General features: G+C 42.3%; 1 pseudogene; it reads right to left on the bottom strand.

Moving 5' to 3' along the window:
• Positions 1–19,565, bottom strand: part of LOC143675603 (heat shock protein HSP 90-beta pseudogene) — a 119,622-nt pseudogene extending 100,057 nt beyond the window's left edge.
• Positions 19,566–22,072: the final 2,507 nt, after the last annotated feature.

The following is a 22,072-nucleotide window of genomic DNA, read 5'->3' as shown; positions in this document are numbered from 1 at the left end:
CTTGAGCAAAGGTAACTTCTTGTTGCTGTCTTAATTTGGATGTTTTTATAGCCTTGCTTTAATTGGGACATTTTCACGGCCTTAGAGTTTTAATCTTGTAACTTACTAAATTCCCCTTTTTAAAAGCCGCATTCTGGCAGCTAGCAAACTAGAATAGGTGATAATGAATAAGTGATATGCTGAGCTCTGGTTTAATAATTTTCAAAATGGGGGAGGGGAGCAGCTTTCAATAAGTGTATGCTGAGTGAATTACTGATTGATGAACGCAAGACACAAGGCTGTGAGCTAAGGTCACAGCAATGGAAACGGAAAAGGGAAGGCAAATTTAACTGACTTTGTCAATGAAAATAGAACCAACTACCAGGCGTTAATTTCTCTAGCATATTAGTTACTTTGGCTAATGTATAAATAGTTCAAAAGCCCTGAAGTATTTACTTGATTCAGCCCCAGGACCACAGCATGCACTACTGTAAGCAGATTTGAGCAAAAACTTTTCAGGTGCTTCCTAATTAAAGTCCTTAATTAATTTTGCTAAGAAGAAAAACAGCTTTGGTCCTTGTGCCAGTTTGAAACTGTTTCTGTACCCCAGAGAAGCCATGTTCTTCTAATTCGGTCTTGTGGGGGCATACCTATTACTGGGTGGGAGCCTTTGATAAGGTACTTTCCATGGAAACGTGGCCCTGCCCATTCAAAGTGAGTCTTAACAGCTTACTGAGTCCTTTAAGAGAATCGATACAGAGAGCAGGTAGACACAGATGTTTGGATATGCTAAGCTAAGAGAGGAAACCCAGAGTTTGCCTGGAGAAGTTACATGAGGACACACAGAGAAAGTCACAGGAATCAGAAGCTGAAAGCAATAAAGCTGGAGCAAGCACCAGCAGATGCCAACCGTGTACCTTCCCAGCTGAAAGAAGCACTCCAGATGCTGGGGGGCCTTTTTTCAGTGTCAAGTTATCTTTCTCTGATGCCTTAATTTGGACATTTTCATGGCCTTAGAACTGTAAATTTGTAACCTAATAAATCCCCATTTTAAAATCCAATCCATTTCTGGCATATCACATTCTGGCAGCTTTAGTAAACTGAAACAGACTTGAAAGCAGAATTATAAATCCTGGAATGGGCAGAAGGGAAAATTTCCCATGGGAATATTGATTGCGGTTTTGGAAAAGTGATAATCTGATGGCTAATGGCCTTGGTTATAGATAAGGAGGCAGTGAAAGGTCAGGTTTAGGTCAGAAGTGATGTAAGTTTGAATCCTGATTTTGCTACTAATTGGTCGTACAAAACTGGCAAGTGCTTGCATCTTCCTGAGCTTTCGCTTTCTCATGGAGAAATGGAAAACGTCATTTTAAAAGTTCATATTAAATGTTTCATTTACAGTATCTAGCATAATGCCTGCAACAAGTTGAGAACACTATAAACAGTGACAATTATTATCAACTAGCCTAATTAGATGGTAAACCCAGCTAAAGCCACCCCAGCTTAAATATTACCCTTGGGAAAGTTTAATTTCCCTGATCTTAAAATATTTCAATTGCAGTGAATCCATTAAATGCGCTAAAAAGGAGAGATAATTCTAGACTGAATATAGGAAGCAGACACCAATTAACTTGGAGGAAAAGGAGATCTACTAATTTATTAAAAAAAAATAAATGTCATGCTGAAATCATGTTAGAGAGAAAAGTAGATATATAACTATGCAAAGGCAATAAAAAGATCTTTAACATGTAGTTCTTAAAATTTAATTAAATGCATTAGGCATTTTCTCAGGGCTTGTATGTGGGTTGCTATAAGACTAGAGAGACGGGTGGTGCATGTCCCTGGCCTTCCAGGAGTTGAAGTAAGTATAATCCATGCTCTGTTTGATGCAGAATGTTCTCTCGGGGGTCTGACTCTTGTGTCCTGCCAGCGTCTCTCTGACTGTACTATCCGATGCAGATCTGATCACAGCTCCCCCACCACCACTGTACCCTCGGGAATCCCACATTCCCACCATTTAATCTACACACCGTGACTTCCCCCGCGAGGGTCTTCACCATGCCACTTCAGTCCCAGCTCCCAATGCAACCTGTAAAGAACACACATCAAGCATTTCAAACCTCACGTCTTTCAGACATTCCATGACTCCCCCTATCTCTGTGCCTGTGTGTGGGGTTATCCTTTTGACCAGAATTCCCTCCCTCTGTTTTCTGTACAAAAAAAAATATTTATTCACAGTGTAAGGCCTTGTAGTAAAGTGTCACGGTTCAGGCTTAAATATCAGACAGACCTGGGTTTGAGTCCCAGCGCTGCTGTGTGACCTTGCAAGAGTTGTACACTTCCATCCTCAGTTTTTCCTTTTATTAAAATTAGAATGTTAATACTAGCTAGCTCATAGAGTCCCTGTGAAGATTTAATTAATTGATAATTAAAATGATTAACAATTAAAAGAATTAGCCGGTCCCTGGTACACAGTCAGCACTCAAATGTTAGCTGTAATTTTTCATTTCTCTCTTCCTCCTGGTCACCATACCTTCTCTTTACAGCACAAAAGTTATTTACTCCTTCTTTTCCTTTTTTTCATTTATTTTTTAGAGCAGTCCTAAGTTTACACAAAGTAAAAAGTACAGTGTCACAATATACCCATGCCTGCTCACACTCTCAGTTTTCTTTATGATTAGCATTTTGCCCTAGTGTGGTACTTCTGTTACCAATGACGAGCCAATAGTATGATAATTACATTATCAACGAAAGTCCATGTGTTATGTTAGAGTTTACTCTTCGTGTTGTTCTATGCTTTTTAAAATCATGATAACATGTATACTACATAAAATTTCCCATTTTCATCACTTTCAAACATACAGTTCAGTGATGCTAACTCCATTCTCAGTGTTGGGGGACCACCACCATCTGTCACCAAAACTTTTCCTTTGCCCCAGACAGGACAAAAGTTACCTTTTGAAGTGAAAACTTCTCTAATGTCCCCAGGCCTTTTAGCTGCTTGCCTGGTGCATGTTTCTGCAAGCTTAAATTCTTAGCTCTACTATACCGCTCATTGAGATACACTAATCTTTGCATCTCCCATACTTCCTGGATTTCAAAAAATAAAATCCAATGCCAGGAGAAGAAAGTCTTGCACACTTTGGCAGGTGGATTAGTGGAAAGCTTGGAACCAGAATTCAGCCAGCTCTGATTCCAGTGAACAGCTCTTGAGAACATAGGCTGTTCCTAAGGCTGGACTTTCCCATGCTTAAATCCCTCCACCACTGTGGAGCTGTGTCATTTTTGCCAGCTTTCTCAACCTTTGATGGCCTCAGTTTTCTCTTTTGTGAACCTCATAGGGTTGTTGAGAGAATAAAGCAAGTTCAAACATGCAGAGTACTGAGAAGGTACCTCAGCATGTGGTAAGTAGGAAATGAAAAGAAAAATGTTAGCTAACCTGCCAATTGTTAGCTGGCCTGCAGCAAGTAAACACTTTTAATCCAAAAGTCAAAACTAAGCTTCTTGAGAAGCAGCAATGACTTTTAATGGTGGTTATGCTCAGTCCCACTGATTATCAGACCCTCGTGGAGGTAGTAAATAATCTTGCTAAGAGGAAAACATTCCCTGAATTATGGATAATGGGACAAACATGTTAGGATGAATATTATTCATTTATTGGACAAATATTTTACAGAGGCCCAACTTTGGGACAAGCTTGTCTTAAGCATGTAGAGAAATTCCTGAACTAATAGAACTTAGAGTATATTGGAGGAAACAGTAAGAAATATGACAACTAACACATAAATAATTATTACAAAAGTTTAAATAAAGGACATGAGCATGTTTCTGTGACGTAAACCATGGGCTGAAGGGCCCGTTTGAGCTGAGTGTCCACCCGGGCTTGGTTGGTGGACGGTTGGAACTGAGGCCCCAAGGGAAGGAAGAACTAACCCTTTAAAAAGCTGGTTGAGAGCCTTCCAGGCAGGGGGAGCAAGTGTGTCCAAGGCCCCGAGTCTAAAGGGCTTGGTGTGTTCTAGAAATTAGAAGTGTAGTCACATGGGACAGGAGCACGCTAGATGATGGAACGCACAACTTAATCGAGAGCTGAAATGGGAGACCATTGAGGAATTTTAAGCAGCCAGGTGATATGGATTCACAGGATCACTGATGACGACGGGGAGTAAAGATGGAAGAAATGCAGAACTGATGGTCATGAGGCCACTCAGAAATTAATATTGTAGGACAGGTGACACGATAGTGGTCAAGAACAATGGATTGATCTATGGTGGTTGGAGGAGAGGAAGAAATGCAGAAAATCTTGGGGGATGGCCAGGAGCGAGTGGGGAGAGAGACCTCCTGGGGAGAGTATTTCGGGAAATTTCTGAGAAAATGGCGTGATGAAGGCAGATTTGACTGCACTGAGGTGATCGTAATCTTGGAAGAGAAGTTTCAGTGGGGTCTGTGTGGGAGGAGTGGTTTACAGCCCACAAAAGTCTAGGGAATGGGTGCCGTGTGGAGATGTGCCTTTGAAGGGGATTTGACTGTAAAAGAGGCTGAGGTGTGGACAGTTCCTGTAGGAGATGCAGTTTAAAGGAGGTTTTTGCATTTTGTTTGTTTCCTCACATGGATGACTCTCTATCAAGCTGTTAGGAACAATCCCCTGCAGAGGGTGGGTGGTGTGAAAGAGAGGATGGAGGAGCAAAGATGGTGAGGAGGTGAGACGGGAAGCAGGCAGAGGTCTGCCTGAGGAACTGATGAGTCAGAGCAAGTGGACAGGAGTGAGCGATGGCAGTGCAGGGAGGGTCGCGGAGCCGGGCGTGGAGGATAGGGGTTCTCCTCCAACGACAGCAGCCTGAGCTACCGAGTCATCCGTGTTTGGACCTTCTGGGGGGCACCGATCTTAGAGACAGTCTGACCACTGTGGCCTCCCTCTACCATATCTCCAGCACAGCTGACAATTCCAGCTGCCTCTGCACTTCCAACAGTCACCTGAAGAAATCAGCATGCCTCAGACCTCCACCTGCAGAATCTTTCTGTTATATGTTTGTTGAACAAATATTTATAGCAGAGTAGAGATCTTACTGCATCGGAGGGAGGGGGAAGGGTGTTAGTTTCCAAAGCTAGAAAATAGGGACCTCACATATTTGTAGTACTACTTCTTAGTCATCCTAACTTTCTCTTCTCTAAAATGGGGCATGTGAGAGATTAAAGTATCTGTGGACTCTTGGGGGGTCTCTGAGGTCTTCCCAAGGACCCCAGGATATCAGCACAGAGGTGATTTGCGTTTCCACTGTGTTGGCATTTGCACTGATTGTGCAAGACTGGAAATGTCAAGCAGTACCGAGAGCATTATGTTCCTCACTGTCACAATGGCTAGTTGCACTTAAGAATGACCTGGCTTCAGCAGTCAATGTTAACTAGTGTTATTAAATCTCAATCCGAGTACACTGTGTTTGAATATTCCATGTTACACACTGGGAAGTCTGTGCAGGGCGTTTCTGCTTCAGAGTTCTCTAGGAAGGTATGTGCTTGTTTCGGTTGTGAGCTAAACTTGCCTTTTCTTTTTACTACTTTTATTTAAACAGATGAACAACGTTTATTTGGACTTGGGTCCGAATAACAACATTTGGCAGATATTGTCTCAGAAATGAATGAAGTGAGCCTTACATTTCAAAGAAAACAACTGATAATATTTGTCGCCAGTAATAAAACTCAAGCTTTCAAGTGAAAATCCGAGTTTTAGAACACTTGTATGTTCCGCCAAGAGCTTGACAGCTTCCCAAATCTTAGAGATATTTCGAATGAGATCAGTGGTTGATATTAATGACTTTTTTAATACTGTACAATCAAATGTCCTTTGACAATTGAAAGAGCTGCATAACTCATTGAGCCCCAACTTTCACATGACCAATTATAAACACAAGGATGGATAAAAGATGTGGCCAAGTGTAAGACTGAACAATGGATTTTCATGTAACAGAGTGCAAAATGTTTATCGAAATGGTTTAGGGTCCACATAGCAACTAACCTTTAAGATAAAACAATTCATTAATTTTGGAATAAGTTTAAATATATATTATAATATACATTATATATAAGATAATATAAGAATATTATCATTATGTGAGAAGACTGTTGAAAAACCCCTCCTTTTTCTAACCACATGTCTGGATGAGAACACATTTTCTTCATATATGTCAATATAAATGACTAATCACAACATATTGAGTGCAGTAGTAAATGTAAGAATTCAGCTGAATTCTATTAAGCTAAACATTATGAGATTCGAAAAATATAAAGCAATGCCACTCTTAGCAATCGTTTTTCTTGTTGTGGGAAATATAGCTATTTTTTTCATAAAATATGCCATTTATGTTCATGTGTTATGTGTTTATTATTATTTAAAATTTATTTTTATTTATTCTATTTTTATCCTCACTATAGATAAAAGTAAAAAATATATATTTTTATCTTCTCTCCACTTCATTATTTAAAAATTAATATACTTTTAAAAGTTTTACAGTTTTAATTTCCAATATGTTAAATATTGATAGATGTAATCCACACAAACCAAAGCCCATTAAGGTCTTCAGTTATCCTGGATATAAAAGTGGTCCCAAGACCAAATTTTGAACCTCCTTCCTAGTGTTGGATGAGGTTTAGTTAATGTTTATAAAACCGTTAAACAGTGCTTGACATATAATAAATGCCTTGTAAGTGCTGGTTATATAAATACGATTGCCTCAACAAGGTGATTTCTTTGTCTCTACCCAACCCCACCTATCCCAAGCTTTCTGGAATTATTTGTATTTTAACCTCGGTCCCCAGAAATGGGGTTGCCGTAGGCCTCACTGGTTCAGGTTTTGCTTCTGATTTTACCACTCACTAACTGTGCACTTTGCACCAACACCCGGAAAGGCATGTGGAGGGCAGGGGCTTTGGCGAGCGTGCTAACTTCACACTCCAGCCTCCCGCCTCCCTCTTTCCCAACAGGAGTGGGCCCACGGCTCAGAAGAGCAGGTCTGTGAGAGCTCAGTTCCTGAGCCCCTCACACTTGCTTCCCTGTCTTTCTCACTTGCCTCCACTCAGTAACTGCTTGTTGCAAACAGTTTAATTTCCGTGAACTGAATGTTGGTGTTAGGCATCTATATGCCTGTTCCGAATGCCAGGAATAAAAGATTAAGACAACCTGGAGGAAAAACTCAGCCTGCTGGAAGAAATAGACACATAAGGAAATAATTAAAATACAATCATGTGAAAAACAATAGTGTAGATAGAAAGTATAGTGGATATACGTAAGCAGTGCCTACGGTTATAAATAAGGCTCCAAGAGAGGGAGATGTCCTTTAATAAAATTCTGATTAGTAGAATTTGCCAATTAGATAAGGGATCAACCAGTTATCCTGGGAATGATTATGGTCTGGGAAGAAAAGACTTGAAAACTGTAAGCTTTCAATGTTGTTCAGATTAAAGTCCTGGATAAGTGGGATAATAAGGCAGAGCTGACAGAGAACTTGGGGAAAGTGCTGAGTGCTGAGGCAGGGCACGGGGCCTGAGGTGGGGGGTCTGGCTCCTGGGATCATTCCCCCACCTCCCTCCTGGCCTGCAGGCCCCAACACGGCCCCCATCCCACCTCCCCACCACTCACCCACCCACACCCATGCCTGTGCTGCAGGCGGCAGGAGGAGGCTGGCTGGCCTTTCTCGATTCCTTGTGGTGTCCCTTCGCTGTGTGCAAACTTCAGCACTCTGGACCAGGTGAACGCACAGCCTACTCAGTGTGGACTGGACATTTTAGAATGTCCCTGGGTCCTACCCGCCCATGGGACTGAGCACTGCACCACCAAAGAAATGCCACCAGCAGGGAGGCTTTCGAAGCAATGTGGACAAGGGTCTATGTGTGTCCAAGTTAAGAACAAGCATCAGGGATGCAGAGGCAGGGGCCAGTGGAAAACACACAGGAGGCACAGCTGATGGAGAAATGCGTCTGGGTGCGGCTTGCGGGAGAGATGGGATTTTCAACTTGGATGCCCGGTAGAAGTTGATGAGGCCAGACACAAGGCCTTGGGGATGTTTATGATTATTTTGTCATCTTCTCAGGGGAGGGGTCTACACCAGTATTCCCTTCCTGACTCCCCGAGCCCAGCAGGTGACAAAATCCACAGCAGCCGTTGGTGGTACCACCGGGTACCAAGTCGATTGGGGTGGGGTGGGGGTTCTCAGGTGAAGTGGAAGGTGGCAATCTGAACTAGCCTCTTGCTAGCTGACCGGACCTCTCTCCTGCTGCCCAGGAGCAGGTCACAGCTGCCTTTGTCTTTATCATCGTGTATTGGTCAGAGTTCTCTAGAGAAGGAAAACCAGCAAGAAATATCTGGAAATATGAGATTTTTAAAGGTGTTTTACTCAACAGTAGAATGGAAGAGTCCAAAATCCACGGGGCAGGCTGTGAAGCTGGCAGCTCTGATGAAGGGTCTGGATGAATTCCACAGCAGAGACTCCCTGGCTGAAGAAGCAATGAAAGAGTCCCTCTTCTTCCTTAAAAGCCTTCAACTGATTGGATCATCTCATTGTGGAAGTCATGCCTTAGTTGATCACAGATATGATCAATCCCAGATGCAAATCGCCTGATTGATGATTTAACACACCAGTATTCTGGTATACCAACCAGCCATGAAATATCCTTGCAGCAATGGCTGGGCCAGTGCTTGCCTGACCGAACAACTGGGCACCATCACCTGGCCAATTTGACACCAGAACCCAACCATCAACATCATATTTGTCCAAGCAGTGATGGGGTCCTGTGGTCAAGGAGGGTGAAGGCCAAGAGCCCCCGCCTCCGGCCCTTTCCTTTGGAGGTAGATGAGGCGGTGCTCAGGTGCCCCCGCGGCCAGCAATAAGTCACTCTCCCTGAGCTCAGGTCAAGCACATGGGAAGAATAGATGGTGACAATGTTAAGGATTTATCTGGTCTCTCTCACAAAGGAGAGGAAGCACTTCAAATATATGGTCTAATTCGCCCTCCTCTGACCCCTGGCAAATGGAGGGCTTGGAGGAGGCAGCGTTAGAGGCAGATAGGAAGGCTTTGGTTAACAGCCTGGGAATCAATAATAAGGCAACGTGTTTGATTTCCCTCTGCTTCAATTTTTTTTTTTGACGTTTTGTAGAAAACAGAAGCTGGCTGACCTTTCTAAGTTGGTTTCTTGGCTTTTTGCTTTTCTGCCACAGTCTGATGAGGTTGTGAGAGTTTTTTCACATTTCGTGGGGCACCCTTGATTCAAATTCCTTGAAAAAGCAACAACTTGACTTCAAAATCTGCATTAATTATCAGCAGAAATTAGCAGACTAGGGTATGGATAAGTCTATGATGAGGACACGGACAAAAAGAAAATTGAACATGGAAGATAAATAATTTGGCTGGAGTAAGTAGCCACGGCTGGTTTTCATGTGTTTGTGATGATCACTTGCTATCCGAAATGTCCCTGTGAGTGAGGACTCGATTCCACACTTCCTCAAGGGCATGGGGAGGTTTCGGGTGGATCACAGCCCTTAGCACACATCTGACCTGTGCAAAGTCATGCAGAAAATTAGCAGGAATCTCGCTTTAATCCCAGGCATCTTAACTTCCTACTGAGGTCTCTGTCTAAGTACCTGTATGTGAAAGAGCTCCTGCCTCAGCTGCACCCCTCTTCTGTCACTTTTTCCCTGGCGAAGAAAAGGAAGGAGTGGTGGGAATCACCAAAACAAAGACAAAGTGGAAAGGTAGAAGGAAGAGAGGAATGGCCTTAGGAGATTCCAGGAATTCCATGCATACAGCTTCCTGGGAAGGGGTGGGGACTGTCTACTCATCACACGGGCTTGTACAGGGAAGATTTGGGGAGGCCAGACTTGGCAGTGGATGAATGAATCCAGTCAAGGCACAGGTTTTCAGGAATGGCCACTTACGAGAAGTGCAGTTTAGGAGGAGAGCGTCATCCGGTTGCTGTAATCAAAGGTGCTGAGAGGCGGTGAAAGGTGTGGGAGGTGACCCCAGGGCTGGTGTGTGATGTTCAGATGGAAAACACTTGGATCAAAGATGCAGGGACCTCTCCAGTGGCCCGCCCCGGAGCATTATATGGACCGAAGGGGCACGTGGACTTTTCAGTCCTTGGAGATTTTGGTGTCCACCTTTGGAGGTCCGAAGGAAGGTGTTGGCATATTCTCGAGTCTGCACCAACCGAGCTTACCTTTCTCCCTGCGGTGGTCGTGATTCCTGCAGCTCATGGGGGGCTGATGAGCTCATGGTGAGCCCCTGCATGAATGTGAGAGCAAGCTGTAAAACAGTCCCTGGGGTCTTTGAGGTGTTAGAGACAGTCTTGATATAATGGGCTGATGCATTTTATTTAATAAACTCCTAATATACTCTAAATTTCCATCACATTCTAAGTCAACTTCCAAATAGAAACATGGCATACTATTTCAGCCAAATCAAAGGCCTAAAGTGCACTTTAATTTTGCTTGGAAGAGCACATTAAAAATTGTAAAATGCCATTCGTTTCATGAATTGCTATACGCAGAAGAAATCTGAGAAGTCATCTGAGTCAGGGCTATCCACAAGGTTCAGAGAGATTCATTCCTGCACAAGTCCACCCAGCGCAGGGCAGGGCAGGGCAGCCGAGTTTGGGGAGTGATTTTTTCACCACATCCCATTTCTCACCACATTTTTTTGTTGTTGCTGTTCCCCCTTCACTTGTTCCAAGCATGGGCTTTTCCTCATTAACAGACCCAAGGGGAAGTGATAACTAAAAAGATGCTATTTTAGTTAAACACTGCCATTTCGGTTTTCTTTGGAAGCATTGCTCTTTTAGCTTTTATTAGTGCTTAGTGAAAATTGTAATTTTAGATTTGAAAGTGAAACTTCCCAATTACATGCACAGTACTAGAGATTTAATTGTTGGCTTTTATTATGATTACTGTGGTAATATGTGGCAGCACTTAGTAACCACATGCTAAAGATGGGAGCCTGACTACAAAGCCGTCCCTGAGGTGAAAGCTCTATTGTACGTTATTCCTTTTAGAAACAGCTGGGAGAATGAGACTGAACTAGAAAAGCAAAAGCAACCCTACCTTTTAAAATTACACATGAAACCAGATTTTTTTTTTCAAATGCCCTGATGATTTAAAACCATATTTCTAAAACACACCTCTAGTGAGACAGTTTAAACTGGTACTTATATTTAAAGAAATGATGTAAAGTAAACCCTGATGCAGTATAATTCCAGATGTAATTACTCTATGGACATTAAAGTTTTCTAAAATAAACAACCAATTTAGTGCCGGGGGTTGGGGGTTTAGAATCTGACTTTCTAAAGAAACTGTAGGAAGCAAAGCAATTACCCAGGAAGTTTGTCCCCTGTTGTAATTACAGTTCAATTTTGAGTGAGACAAATGACCTTCGAATTTTTATGCAGATATGGAAAAATCATATGGTTTAGAAAATGATGCATTCCTGTAGGAGTCACTTGTGGGACTAAAAGCACCAGCGGACAAGTGCATACCCAAAAGTCTTGTTTCTTCAAGACGCGGTGTGTTAGCTCGTGACTTTTATTTTAGGGATGTTTCAGACAGAGAAAGGGGTTGGTCTTGGCCTTCCCCAATTTGATAGGTGACGTTTCTCCCTGGTGAAGTCATTTCAGGCCACAGAGAGCTAATGACTTTAGCTGCCTCATTTATATGGCAAGTGAGTGATTCTCTCAACCAGAGACTTTAAAATCAACTAGAAATTAGTGTGGCTGGAACCCAGGCTCTGAGATGAACTCTCTCCAACGTATTAGGCTACAGTAACAGCAGCAAAAACTATTCCTACAAGGCAAAACAGAACCTTTGATGCTTACTGTCGAATCCTCTGAATTAGAGTTTTGGTGAAACCATCAATTAAGTACAGACAGCTGAGTCTCTCGAAACAGGTTTTGATCTTCTGTTTGCATCTGGACCCGTGGTTTGGCTGCTCTATTTCTCGGTCCGATGTCAGTCCACTTTGGGCCGTATTTGTGATATCAATGTGCACTGCAAAAGATTTTGGCTTTCCAACAGCAATGGGTCAAGTTTTTAAAATAGAGATTTTCCCCATTGTATTTTTACTGCTTGGGTTAGTTGATTTTAGCATCCTTCTTCAAATTCATACAAATATAGAAAACAGCTGGAGGTGCAGCTCCCCTCCTATGGGAATGGACTGGATTTTATTTGTGGCAAAGCACCAACCCTTTAGTGTGGTTTTGATAATCTTATAATGCTTCTTGTCATTACACAGGAAACTGCTAGAGTGAATTTAGCTTGAAAAAGTCTATTCCACAAAAATTAAAATAATGGTATTATCTATTTTGTTCCAGGTACTTATAGGTGTTTAATACATCAAACAGGTTCTGAAATAGCAGAAATTCAATAAATGTCTTTTGGGAAAATGAAGAATCATCACCTCTTTTGCCACGAATGCCAGCCATATAAGGGAGGAGCTGTTATTCTTGTCTTCATTACTGAGCTTGGACGAGAAGTTAGATAAGCTGTCCATGTTTATACACGTAGAAAATTATAGAATGTCATAAAATTCCCCCTGATTCTATCAGCTGGAGACTTAAAACTGCCCGATTACCTGCTCATTGAAACTTTGCCCTTTATATTATTTTAAACCACCCACTTATGGCTTCATTATTTAGATTTCTCACCTCTAGCTTTCCTTTTATTCATCAGACACTGGCCATTTACCAAGATCGTAAGTGCTAATGAATTGCCATTGAAATCATTGAACGCTTGTTCTCAAAGTCCCAAGGACTGAAAACTCCCAAACCCATTCTCCACAAAGTCAAAACCCATCTGATTATACAAAGAGCTTGACCTTTACCGCGTACACTTTAAATAAACACAGATTTCATCACCAAATTAACTGCATAATGCCCCTGTGTAAAACAAAACAAAACAAAACAAAATAAAGAAGCGATGATTTTAGGAGAAGCTTGTTCATTTAAAAATTCCAGGAATATTCTCAGTAAATAGGTAACTGATTTTGATACCTGAAACTTTCATATATAATGTGTTCTATTAAATAGATACTAGTATGTATTTTAATGTTCCTTCTCCATGGATTAGCGTTGAATGGGTACTCCTCTTTTATGTTTTCTATTTTTTGCACTTGATAAGAAGCAGAGAGAGCAATCAGAATCTTTGAAAAGTCAAAAGTATTTTCATCAGAAAACAAAGAGTGTTTGTTTCTTCAAGGCACTCTCCTGAAAGAGGGATATTTCCACTGCATTCTCTGAAGCTGGCTCCTTTTTTTCCCTGCAAGGAAGCTCTGTTTCCTAGCAATATAGACTCACTATTACCTATGGCTGTTTATGTGGCTAATCAATTATGGGAATTGATTGGCAAATAAGTGTTCGCCTTAACCAGTGGGAGGAAATGAGATCCTGTAGATTTACTCATTCCTCATTATGTTTGTAAAGTCATTTGGGTTTTCAGCTCTGCTCATTTTGCATTTTCTCTGCTCAAGGCTTCGCTAGAAGAAAAGCTTACCATTAGCTCATCATGTTAACCGCAGCAGGTTACTCTGATCTTACGTTTCTCTTACTCTCCCTCTGCTATCTCAAAAAAGCCTCCTTGTAGAAGTTGCCCCCTCAAAACAGGTCTTAAACGACATGCAGGAGGCAACAGAGAGACAGGCAGAGGCAGTAGCGTACTGGGAGCAGAGCTGGATTATGGCTTTCATGGGCCCCTTTCTGTCTGCTGGGTCCCTCCTTCCGTTAATGTATATATGCACATATATGTATCTACATAGTATGCATATCCATATATACGTACTTACATCTCATTGCTGTGTTGGTATGAATTTGTATGCAATCTAAACTGGACTACATTAATTTATTTTTTGATTTAAAGGAATTAAAACTTCTTCATGAGCCCTGAAAAGCATCAGGGCCCTTGGTTCTGTGCCTGCTGTGTCAGCCCTCAAGGAGGTGGGGACGTGCGGGGGTCCTTCCAGCAGGGGATTGTGCCAAGACCTTGGCTGAGAAGACGCATGTGACCTCCTTAAAGGATGCAGTAGGGGCAAAGCTGAGCGAGAATGAGGGAAGGGATGAGCATCGTTTCTTGGAGGCCTATGGGGAACAGGTCTTGAAAGCCTTGGAATCCTGCTAAGGGGGTTGGCATGTGACTGGAAATGAGATATTCCAGTGATTCAACAACCACGTGCTCAGATTCTTTTTAATACCAAGTCCTATGCCAGGAAGCTCTACAGAGTATCTCATTTAGTCCTCAAATTAAGTCTACGCTCAGTGATGCCTTCTTTGTTGTATAGGTGAGAAATGGTAGGGGAAAGAGGCTCTGGTCCAGGTCTCAGGAAGGAGGCAACACATTGGGATTTTAATAAACATCCCAGGTTGTTCTGAAGCAGATGTCACACACTTAGTGAAATGGTGAGGGCTGCATGAAGAGGCCTCGGTTTGTTCCCCCGGCTCAAGGTTACACGAGTGTGATGTGGATGACACAGCTACCTGTCTGAGCTCCTGTTTGCTTATCTGTAGAATGAAGTAAGATAAAACCTACGGATGGCTTTGATGGTCCCAAAAGGTAAGGTGATGCAAATGCTTTGCAAATTACACAGCACTGAACAGATGTCATTCTCTTAGCTTCAGGAATTTTGTAGAATGGCTAAGAGGTGTGAACATATATAGATGGCACAGATTCTTTATGGTGCCTATCTCTTTCTTTCTTTCTCTCTCCTAAAAGGGAAATAGGCCTAATGATTGCAGGTGGTTTTGTTCAGGAATATCAACTCCCTGTGCTTTAAAAGATATTCCTTGATGTGACAAAGAACTTTGATCAGGCAAGTGATTCAATAGGGTTTTGGGTATTTGGTTTCAAAACAGTGTTTCCCATTGTAAATCAGCAAGCCCAGGGCACCTCTTGGATCTCTCGGGCTGCTATAAGAGAACCCCACAAAGTAGATGCCTCCAAACCACAGGAATTGGATGCTTCACAGCACCAGGGATCAGAAATCCAAACCAAGCTGTCAGCAAGAGAGTGGTTTACCAGCAACACAACAATCTCTCCATCACCTGGCTGTGTCCTTTGTCTGTCTGTCTGTTTGTGCTCAAATTTCCTCTCCTGATAAGACACAAGCATGTTGAATTAGGGCCCATCCTAATCCAGTTTGACCTCATTTTAACGATAACATTTTCCAAGATCCTATTTACAAGTAGGGTTTCATTCAGAGAGCGGGGTCGCCTGGACTTGAACACGGTGTTTTGAAGTACGTGACTCAATCCATACCAGTGCAGTTCCTGCTAATCAGCCAATACAGAAGAACAGTAATATTTTAACAATCCAATCTGCTCTCTTTTGAGAAAAAAAGCGCATATGCAGGAGGGTCTTCAGACAAGTTCTTCTAGATTTGACCCGCATCATCAGAAGAACAGAATCAGAAAGTTCAGTTGCTAATTGTCATGGGAGCACAATGGAGGGGGACTAAGTTAAGAACTTGAGGAAATGATGAAAGTTTTGTTTAAAAAAAATATTCCCCAGGTCGTTGTCTCAGAGAAATTTCAAAATCTGTGTAAGATGCAGGTTGGAGTCAACGCTCTATATAAATGCACATTTTTTTAAGAAGAAACTAGTGAATCTTCCCCCCGGGACCTATTCACAGTCTGTTAAAGCTTTAAAGAACATTTCACGGGGCTTTGGAGCCAGGTGCACTCAAAGGGGCACTTTTATGAAAGCTGCCTGTGCTGGAATGGACACGCGAGGGCTACAGGGGTGTGTGGGAAAGCTCCGTCCTCGAGAGAAGGAAGAACGAGCACTGGTCTCCAGGTCCCTGTGGTTTTCAAACAGTGCTCTTTGTGCAAATATCATTTTACATTGTTTCACTTCAGGTTGTGTTTACATTTAACATCCAGCTTTATGGTAATATGCAACCTGTGCTTTCAAAACATCTTCAAGAGTGTATTTCCAGGACATCTTTCCAGAGCTCAGAAAGGGGAGTGTGCACATGGCATCCTTCTCACGGTGTGGTTCAGGGATCAAAGACTCTCAAAGGGAAACACTTTTTGCTCAGCATTACAGCATTTAAGGTCAACGCTGGGTCCAGAAGCTAGCCTTTTTTTTTTTCTTAATGTCTCTTTGAAATTTTTTTTTATTAGTATTGTAGAAGTTGTAGGTTTACAGAAAAATCCTGTAGAAAATACAGAGTTCCCATATACCCCTGCTGTTAGGAATACCTTGCACTTGTGGCACATTTGTTATCCTGATGAGAGATATTATCATAATTCCATCCTTAACCTTAGCCCCTGGTCTGAGTCAGGGTTCACTGCATTGTCCAGTCCCATGGTATGTTAGCTTTAAGTTTTTTTCCTGGTCTAGGCACAGGTTGTCTTGATGCGCACAGTGTGTTCATGGGTGGGGCTGGGTCAGCTGCAGGGACAAGGGAAGCTTAGGGAATGGACATGCACCCAGGCCAGGTGGTGGCAGCTCCCCATTGCCAGCTCCTCATGGCATGCCCTCTGCAGGAGACCCGCAGGGAGGGTGAGTCCCTCCGCCCTGGTGGCCGTGGGGAGTGCCAGCCTTGCCAGGCGCAGCTGGAGGACATCCTGCCCAGGTCTCTGTCCACTCCTTCCCCGCGGGGCACCCTGTCCAGCTGCCCTGGACTCTCCTCTTTGTTCCTACCACACAGAGCCCCACACAGTGCTGGACGGGCCGAGGGCTCGACGTCCTCTCCGCCCTTGGTGCGAGAAAGGGAGACCAGGGTGTTTCAATGTATTTTTCTGCATCTGTGTATTTCAGGAAATCATTTTGCTCTGCTTAAACAACAGAAGAGCTTGGAAAGTTTGCCAGTTTGGTCACAGTGTGAGCAAGATACATTAGAAATGGTTTTAGCTCTAGATTGGAAACCATGTTTTGACAAACCTGCATTTGGGAACTTCCTGAGCCTCTAGTTTTAAAAATTGCTTACTTTTCAATGGAAAACAGTGGAAATAGTCCATCTTTCTTTCCTCCTCTTTTATGCTTAAAAAAAAACAAAACTAAAAGACCTTCATTTTAAGATCCCATAATAAATGATTAAGTTCAAAATGTTCTCAGATGATTTCTCAGATTCCAAATGGATGGTTTAGATCAGTCCTAGCAGTGGCTTTTAGGGCAAATGTTGAATTTTAATCCATTGTTAAGATCAACATGGATTTCAATGATTGCTAATCTTAAGGAAAAGTGTTGAACAGAAAGAACAAGAGGTTTGGAATCAAGTGCAGGATTTCCATCCTGGCTCTGCCATCCACCTCCTCTGGCCCCTGGCCAGCCTACTTCTACTCCCGGGAGTGTAACTGGGAGCATAAATTTAAGCTGCAACGACAATACTGTCAATGATTTAATGAGATAATATCTGTAGATCTTAGGCTATACAATATTAGTTAATATATTAATACTATACTACAAAATACTATGCCACAAAATCCTATAAAAATATTAGTTAATATGAATCTTTGCCATTCCAAAGGCCGAAAAAAAAATTGTAGTTTTTAAAAAAACTGTAAATTGGCTTCGATAATACTCCAGTCTTCAATGAATAGAGTGAGAGATCCTTGAGAAAATAAAGCATTATGCTCTTTTATTTCTATTCATTAATTATTGAATCAGACAATTTAATAATTTGTGTCAGCCTGCAGTTGAAAAATCTGTGCTTTTCACAGGGGATTACAGTCTCAAGGAGTATGGTATTAGTGTATCTTCTGTGATATTTGGGGATTACAGATGTAAAGAGTAGTTGTTTCAGAGATTGCCTGCTCCCGATGTGTAAATTAAGGCCCGGATACAGGGCAGCTGTGCCCTGTCCCCTACAGTTTTGGAGAGTGGGAAGGGGACAGCCGAGGTAAGTGTGAGTTTAAGATTGACTTTCAAAGGGAGAGGAATTCTCAGTCTTTGGCCTTCCCTGCTATTCTTACATGTGTTTCCTTGTTCCTCCTTATAGAGGTTTCTCTGGGAGGGAGCTCTCCATCATAGAAAGAGCAGCTCTGTCACCAGTTAGCTGTCCATGTCGAGCCTTTCACATCATTTACATTCGCTGGAACACGTCTTTCGACCTGTGGCTTTTCCATAAAGAGTAAACGAAGCAATTTATATCAAGCATCCAGCATAATGTCTGATAATGGTGGATTCCCAGCATTTGTGCTTGGACTGAAAGTTTCAACTTCCTTTGTTTGCTTTGAGAGAATGACTTTCCCTGACTCTCGGGGAGGTGTTGGTTTGTTTTTGCTTTTGTTTATGTACCTGCAAGGGAAATGTTAAATATTCTTCGAGGCAATGGAAGGAATGTTTGGGTTATTTTCTTAAATTCTGCACCTCTGTGGGGCATGTCCATTCATACAAAGGTCAGAGGTGGGTTCCCTAAGACAAAAGCCACTAGCTGTCTCCGGATCTTGCAGCAGTGAGGAGGAGCCTCTGGGGTTTTGCTCCCAGTTGAGAGGAACTTTCTACTACCAACCGGAGTGTGAGTTCCAAGAAGTGCTGCCTGGTGGTCCTTTGATAACAGGGCGATGGCTGGAAAGGTCCTTGAAAGATGCCCCAAATATTCTGTTCTCATGGTAATGGGTTCTTTTCTGGGTTTCTTCCAAATATCTGAAGTCATCTACTTTGGTCTGCTACTCTCCACGCGATGCTGACAAAAGGAAAGGAAAATGCTCTAATGCAGTGTGATTTTGTTCTTCTATTGAAAAAGGAGAGGGATATCATGGAAAGCAGGCCTCAGGCTTAAGAGGCATAGAGCCTGGGTTTGAATCTCCGCTGTGCTTCTGCCTGCTTTGAACCCTTGGGTGTGGCATGCTGGTTAACATCTTTGAAGCTCATTTTTCTCCCCCCTGAAATGGGGATAATTGCGTGGTTTTTGTAATGGAAAGGGTTAGGTCTTCGAGTCAAATATACCCTTTTTTTCCAGATGGCTGGAGTATGGGATCAGGCTACTCAAACTTAGTGAGGTGTCATTGATTCCTAAAGGTGTCATGCAGCATTGTTTGTGAGCGTTAAATGAGACAATGTCCATTAAGTGCCTATCCTGTCACATACATCAATCAGCACTAGTTTTCTCCCTCTGTCTTATAGGAATTTAACAGATGGATACAATAAGTGGTGAGCAGGAGGGTAGCACAGAACAGTTTGATAAATTACTATCTTTTCTCAGAAGACGAAGGAAATAAAAGAGCCTATTCTTAGCATAACCAGATGTCTTACCAAAGGCTTGCCCTGGTGGCAATTAATGTTCTATTTTTCTTTCTCTAATAACAGAAGCGCAACGCTTCTTGGCAAGAGCCAGAGCAGAGAAATATCCTGAAACTCCTAAGGATAACCTTCTAACAGTATTGAGTCACCTTGGCATGGTGAGTGCAGACTCCCTCATAAAGCTTATTTTTAGAAAATCCCCAAAGAAGAAGACCCACTTTTTTGGGGGAGCTGAAAGCTAAAGAGGCAGTGGGCACGGGAACTCTGGGTCCATGATCCAATGCTCCAGTCCGGCTTTTCCTCTGGGACGTGTGTGCTGAGATTGCTGAGAGCCACAGATCACCCGACCCCTCTGGGTGAGGGTCTTGCCGTGCGGCATCGCTCACTCAGCGGGCAGACTTCATTGCCGCAGTGGGCAAATGTCACATCAGGTCGTGTGGGCAGGGCTCAGTGTGGGCGTGGGGAGCGGGATGACCACAGACCCACCCGAGTCCATTTATTCCAGGTCTGCATGGGTGGAGGAATTAGCCCTTTGGTCAAGCGTGACTCTGGGGTTCGTGAACAATGACAAGATGGCTGGCAAGTGAAGATCATCACTGGATGTTCTGCTACCCGAAAGTGGGAACCATGATCAATGGAGACTATCTGCAACCTCCGTTGGCAGAGCCTTTTATATTTGTTACGCAGATACTATGCCTTCTCTTCTATCTCTGGCCTCAGTGAAGTTTCTTCTTCCAGCATATGGCTTACTTCCATACTAACTTTGAAATTAGGCACCACCTTGCCTACAGTCAGGGCAGTTGATGCTGCAGGTTAGCAGACTTCACGTGTAGAGGGCCACTCGATGCTGTGGTGGGGCGGGCTGTGTGCTAGACAGGTGGACACTTCCAAGACAGGATACGACAGGGCATGCAGCCTCTATCCTTAGGAAGAGGGAACCAAAATACAAACAAATTCATTCTAAGTAACATTGATCTGTCCTTCAGTTGGGTGTCCTGAGCAAAAACACCCAAGGAATATGGTACTTGCTATAGAAAAAAATTAGGAAAACTTTCCCATTCATCATAATTAAGACTGATTATCTTATCATTCTTTTTTGGGTACAATTGTCGGTACTTCATATATAATTTACAGTTATGTAAAAACTTTAAATATAATCTGAAATTGGAGCATACTCAATTCACTTTCTTAGTTTGCCTTTAATTGATTCAATTATGGGTTGCTTTACTAGATTTCTGAACTTAAAAAGAGTGGAAAAACTTCACCTTCTGGAAAAATGGATTTTCTACCAATGAGGGAGAAATTGTTTGTTTGAGCTGGTGAAGAGCAAAGAGCTGTAAAGCCTTAAACTAATAAGAATTAGTCTGTCATCCCTTCCCCCAGAAAGGGAACTAAAAAGCTGGAGAATGAACATCAAGTGAAAGAAGATTTTCTCAAGAAAGATCCTTTTGTATTGAGGGATTTAGTACATGCTTGTCTGGTCATATGAATATTTTGAATCAGAACATAAGAATTTAATTGTTTTAACCATACTCTGTGTGATTAATTATCTGTCTCTGTCATGGCTGAGTTATCTGGTGAGGAGGATTTCTAAATGCAATTTTAAAAACATGCTAAGTTTAGAGGAAGGGAAAGTTAATTTCTATTTTCAAGACATAAGGATTTTTTTTTCCTGATAATGAAAGAAATAGATCCATTTTGTAATACTTTATGACTGAACAGAAATTCACAAAGTAAGAAAGAAAATCCTTGCAAATCATAACCTAATGTTTGGTTCCAGAATCTTCTCTCTTTATCTGTGAAAGCACATATAAATTTATCTGCCTGATTATTCATCTCCATGCCACCTTTACACTATTTCTCCCCCTCCTTTTGTGCACAACTCTGCCTTCTAGCTCATGTGAGTAAACTAAAGTTAGGATTCTGCTGTCTCCTTGGAGCTCTTTGAGTTTGCCACCATTTGGAGACCTTATCTTGCTGCTCCCAGCTCCGTGGTGGGCTGGCCCTTTCTTTCCAGTAGCTGCCTCACCCCACCCAGCGGGATGCAGTCCCTTTTCCCTGGAGCTGCCAGGCTGGTGGGGTGGAGCAGCCCCCTACCCCAATCCCTCTGTCCCTGCCGTCTCCTCTGTGACTGCCAAAGCAGACCCTAACTACATATGCGATGGGCTTTTCCACCTAGGAACTAACTCTAGATAACTTGCTTCATAAAGGTTTGTGCATATATTCTTCAGTGGTTTTGTATGTCTTAAAAGGCATGTCTTTTTTCCCTAATCATGAATAAGAGTTCAGTTTACAGTGAAATTTTAGATTCACAATCCCTTTTATGTTTCTTCAGAAACAAGTATGATTCCCTGTGCTTTATAGGTAAACTTTTCCTCCCGGTCCAGAACAGTGTAAGGTTTTCCAGTGCTCTAGAATTCAGGATTTCAGCAGCCCTTTTTTTTTTTTTCTCTCTCTGTTCCTCTCTTCTCTCCCTCTCACGCTTTTACCCTTCTTGTGTTGCTTTCACACTTTTCCTCCCCTCACTGTGGTTCACAGAGGTATTTTGAAATCTGTTCTTTGTTTTTGCTCTGAATTCAGGGGGCAGCTGGCCATCTATTCATTCATTTACTTTGCAATTCTGTCCATTATGATACCCACTGCTTTTTAAAAAGCATTTATAATGTCAGTTTTGATAGCTTTTAAATTTAATTTCTCTTTTGTCAAAGAAGCCTATTTTGTCAGTACTGTAATAGCACCTTAAATCTCCCAGAAAACACGGATATATATTTTCCCATTGGGATTCTGTGTGCCTTGAGTCAACTTTGTTTCCCTGGGCAGTATTTATTCTGATTTCTCAGTTAGGTAACCTGCTTTAGAGCTGCTTATTTTCTTCACATATCTGGT

The sequence above is a fragment of the Tamandua tetradactyla genome, chromosome 3, assembly GCF_023851605.1.
Source record: "Tamandua tetradactyla isolate mTamTet1 chromosome 3, mTamTet1.pri, whole genome shotgun sequence".
NCBI lineage: Eukaryota > Metazoa > Chordata > Mammalia > Pilosa > Myrmecophagidae > Tamandua > Tamandua tetradactyla.
The sequence above is the reverse complement of the archived record's forward strand: the minus strand, read 5'-3'. Positions and strand labels throughout refer to the sequence as shown.